Source organism: Callithrix jacchus, chromosome 1 (assembly GCF_049354715.1).
Source record: "Callithrix jacchus isolate 240 chromosome 1, calJac240_pri, whole genome shotgun sequence".
NCBI lineage: Eukaryota > Metazoa > Chordata > Mammalia > Primates > Cebidae > Callithrix > Callithrix jacchus.
In genome coordinates, this window is record NC_133502.1 from 126,716,105 (window position 1) to 126,721,346 (window position 5,242).

At 35.2% G+C, this 5,242-nt stretch overlaps 1 pseudogene; it reads right to left on the reverse strand.

The window, feature by feature from the left end:
- Positions 1-2,534: 2,534 nt before the first annotated feature.
- LOC103793335 (E3 ubiquitin-protein ligase SIAH1-like) lies at positions 2,535-4,629 on the reverse strand (annotated as a pseudogene).
- Positions 4,630-5,242: the final 613 nt, after the last annotated feature.

The window sequence follows — 5,242 nt, forward strand, 5'->3', positions numbered from 1 at the left end:
GGCAACTACTTTTGTCACTATGAATCTACCTATTTTGGATATTTCACATGAATAAAGTTATACAATATGTGACCTCTTTTGTCTGGCTTCTTTCCTTAGCATAATGTTTTCAAGGCTCATCTATGGTGCAGCACGTATCAGTGCTTCATTCTTTTTTATTGGGTATAATATTTCATTGCATGGATATGCCACATTTTGTTTATCCACTTATCAATTGATAGACATTTAAATTGGTTCCACTTTTTGGCCTTGTGAATAACGTTACTATGAACATTCCTGTACAAGCTTTGGTGTGAACATATATTTTCAATTCTCTTGGCTATATACCTAGGTATAGAATTGTAGGGTCATATGGCAAATCTTTAACTTTTGGGGGACTGCCAAACTTTTTCCAGAGTACTGCACCATTTTATAATATATTCCCACTGGGTAATATATTAAACTGGGTAGAAGATTCCAGTTCACCCACACTCTTAGCAAGAGTTATTATTTTCTTGGTTTATTATTAAAATGATGATGATAGGTATTCTAGTAGGTAAGAAGTAGCATCTCATTGTGGTTTACTTGCCTTTTTCTACTTCCTAATGAGTATCTATGCATATGTTTATCAGCCATTTGTATATCTTCTTTGGAGAACTATCTATTCAAATTCATTGTCCATCTTTTAATTGGGTTGTCTTATTCTTGAGTTTTGTGAGAATTCTTTATATATTCTGCATATATCTGATGTATTATTTGCATAAATTTTCTTCTATTCTCTGGGTTATCTTTTCCTTTGATAGTTTCCTTTTATACATAAAAGGTTTTAATTTTTATTAAGTCCAACTTATCTTTTTTTTTTTTTTGGCTGCTTATGCTTTTGATGTCATATTTTAAAAACTGTTGCCTACCCAAAGGTCATAAAGCTATATCGCAGCTGTTTTCTTCTAAGAGTTTTACAGGTTTAGCACTTATATTTAGGTAAGTCTTAGATCCATTAGAGATAATTTCTATAAATGGTATGAGGTACAGGTCTAAATCACTCTTTGCATGTGAATATTCAGTTAACTCAGGATCATATATTGAAAAGACTATTCTTTCCTCATTTAGTGGTCTTGGAATCCTTGCAAAATATTTATTGACCATACATGTATGGTTTATTTCTGGACACTCAATTCAATTCCATTGGTATATATGTCTATACTCATGTCAGTACCATGCTGTTTTGGTTACTACAGCTTTGTAGTAAGTTTTGAAACTGAGAAGTGTATGTCTTCCAATTTCGTTCTTATTTACTTCAATAATTTAAGAGCTTGTATACACCTTCTTATAAAATAATTTTTAAACTACTCTGTGCTTATTTTATACAACTTAAAAATTTACTTAAGAATTTAAGAAAAAATGAAAAGAGAAGCTTTACCAGTCATTGTGAACCCACTGTTAACATTTTGAAGCATTTCCTTCCACTTTTACAAATGTGTCTGTATGTACATCTAAGTACACATTTTCATATTTATGGAAACTGAAATGCATAGCTTCATATCTTGCTTTTTTCCACATAGCATTATATCAGGAGCAATTTTCCCTATTATTAAATATTCTTGGAAAATGTCATTTTTACAGCTGCATTCTGTTATATTGATATATAATAGTCACTTCTCTAGAGATGAATATGTAGGCTATTTCTAGTGTTTTCCTGGCATAAATGATAATGCAATAAACTTGCTTATGTGTCTTTTTGTGCATCTCTAATACCCTTCTTAGGATAGATGCTATATGTAGAATCACTGGATCAAAGACTATTTTAAGAGTGTTCATTTTCATGATTAAATTCTGTACCATTCCTAATGAGTTACATGAATTCCAAGTTATGTATGGGTACAAATAATTTACCCATTTTATGTATAGCAAATTTTCTTCTCATTATTTGTATCTACATTTAATTTTGGTAATTACATATTTTGACTTATGGCAGCTTCATATTTTCCTTGAAATTAAATCTTCTAAGCTTCATTCTTATTTTCATTTTGTATTTTGTTTAACTGTTTTAGGTCGGAATGTCCTTATTCACAAAGGGACCACAGATATTTATCTCTTTCTACTTTCAGGTTTTGTTTTTTTAGGTCTCACTTAGTCATTTGAAGTTTATTTTAGAGTTATGTCTTTAGGAACTATCTAATTTGATTCTTTTGTAACTTTTTAGACATAACATTTTGTTTGTTATAGTATTAAAATGTGTATTTGCTAGAACTGATCTTGAGTTTTCTGTCTTTTTGTGGTTTTTTTTTTGGCATTTAGTGTGCACTTTTGCCTCCAGATGAATTTTATCAGCACATGGTCAAATTTTCAAAAAATCCCATTGAGATTTAGACGACATTAGACCTCTACATTAATTTGACGTCCTTATAGTATTCATTTCCCCATCCAAGTACATCATCTATCTCCCTATTTCTAAGAATCACAGCTGAGTTTTGTGATTTTCTTCATATGGATCATGCACATAAGCTTATCCCTCAGGTTTTCTGTGTGTCTTGTTAAAATCATGAATAGAAACCTTTTGTTGCTTTTCTATTTAAAATGTATTTTAACAGATACTTAATAAACATTTCAATTTGTATTTTTTAATTTGCCAGATATTCTTTTAATGAGAATTATAAAAGACCAAAAACATTTTTTTTGCAAACTGCCTTTTTAAACAAATGATTTGCTTTTAATTACAAATACTGTGCATGACGATGCCTTCTTCTGCAAAACCAATAAATACAAGAACAAATCTTAAACAGATGATTTGTCTAAGATATTTGAAAAAGGAAACAAAAGCCCAATTTTCATTATAAGATTCAATTGATTCTCTAATGCATCAACGATTAAGCTCAAAGGTGTGACTCATTTGTAGAAGAGAGAAAGAGAAACCATCTTATAGATGCTTTAAATAGCTTTTGATAATTTTCCCGATGCCACCTTTACTTTCTGGAACTCATAGCTTCATAAAATAGCTGATTTTAAAATATTTCTAATGAACTGATCAATGGGGAAAAGAAATATGTATTGAATGCATGTTATAAATTTTACCATAAACAATTATGCATAGCAAAAGACACTAACTTTAAAATGGTACAAAAAAAAAGTGAGGAAAAACCTGAATTACAGAAAAGAAAGTCAAATTTATTTAATAAAAACTAGAATTAATAAAAATTAGCAAAAACACACACAAAAAAGCACACCGCAGCACTGTGTATTGACTCACAAAGGGGAAAAGCAGTGGCCCATGACCACTCAAGATGGCTTGTCAGTTAAAGGAAAAAAACCCAAACACGCACACACTCACGCACACACTCACACATGCAGAAACAAAACAAAAAACCCATTATTTTTGAACAATACAATCTACAACAAACACAAAACTCAGAATTATTTTACAATGCTTTCTTCTTTCTTAATACAAAAGATGCCCATCTTGGGTGTATATACATACATTTTTTCAGTGGTTTACTGTTGACTTATTTTAAAATATATTAGTGTTACTACATGCAACTGTTTCCTGTATTTAACAGCCTTTCTTTTTATTTACCTTCATGTGTCTAGCTTTCACTACCAAAAGATGAAACACTGGCCACAAAATGTTTGATTGCCATTTCAACACATGGAAATAGTTACATTGATGCCTAAATTGCCGTTTTCTGCAAAAAGCTGTGCAATGCTGGTGTCAAAGACTAGACAGTCACTATTCATACTGGCTGTTGCAATTCCTTCATGAATAGATCGAGGAGTTGCTTCCCAAGTCAATCGTCGCCTATGACCATTTAGCTCAAGTGGGTAAGCAAAATTTTCAGTTTGCTTGCGTGTTCCTATCAGTGGTACGATTGAGAAGAACTGCTGGTGACCATCGTCTTTTTCCTGTTTCTCCAAGACTAACATGAAGTGAAAGCCAAAACGGGACTGCATCATCATCCAGTCAACAGCACCAGGAAAATTAATGTCTGTAGCAAGGAAAACTATATCCTCTCCCTGTAGGGTTGTAATGGACTTATGCTGATGCATCAGATGGGGCATTACAGCATCCAGAGAGCCTTGCCATTTACCGGAAGCACCAGGGCACGGACAGGAATAAGGCCTAAACTCACAGAGCTCTTCGTGGTCTGCTTTTTCTGTGTGTGGCAGTTATTTCACATCCATTTACAGGGGGAAAGTACTGAATTAGCCACTTTCTCCATAGCCAAGTTGCGAATGGATCCCAACGGGCCACGGCAAGTTGGACAACATGTGAGCTTTGGGTGACAGCTGCTACAAACAAGATGGCCACTCTGACATTGAAGAATGGGTGGTAACACATAGTCAAAGCAGACTGGACACTTAAAAAGACTCGCCAAGTCATTGTTGGATGCAGTCGTGCCAGTCAGGGCAGGCACCCTCTGGGACGGTGGACACTTCGAGGTACCGATAGGCAATGCGGTAGCAGTCTGACGGCTCATTTCTGTGGGCGGAGAGTGCGCCTTGGACCAGTCCTGGCACCAACGCGCTCCGTCGCCAACCCCCGCCACCGAGGGCAGTGTCACCGCCTCTTCCCGGCGCCGAGACTGACGGGACACCCTGGGCCGCCTCTGCCACTCGAGAGTGCGCCCCGCAACGGCCGCCGCCGCCGCCGCCGCCGCCTCCGTTTCGCGCGTCCTCGAGCCCGCCGCGCGCCCCCGCTAAATAGCACACACTGCGGCGGCAGCCATGAGGAGGCGCGGCCTCAATTTGTATTTTTGTCTCAAATTTATACCTTAATAGTTTTCAGTAGATGTTCTGGAGTTTTAAGATTACATGATATTATTTGCTTATAGTTGTTATGTCATCTCTTCATTTCTAGTAACATGTCACTTTTCTTTTTCAAATATTAGTAGAATATTTAGAACTTTAACAACAGTATTACATAACGGTGTGGACAAAGGGGATCCTTATCTTTTTCCTTTGGTAATGGCAATACCGGTAGTGCTTGTTTTGCTGTTAAGAGAATAAGTAGGTATTGGCTTAAGATAAAAATTCTTCCTATTAAGGAAGCAGACTTCTATTCCTGGTTTGCAAAATTATTTTTTTAAATAAAAAATTTGAGTTGAACTTTGTTACAATCTTGTCATCATCCTTTGAAATAATCACATTTTTTTCTTCTAACAACTGACATCACGTGTGTGTGTGTGTCTGTGTGTGTATACATACACATATATGTGTTCCCTAACATAAACCATCTTTACATTCCTGGGAACTCTTTGATTTGGTTGTA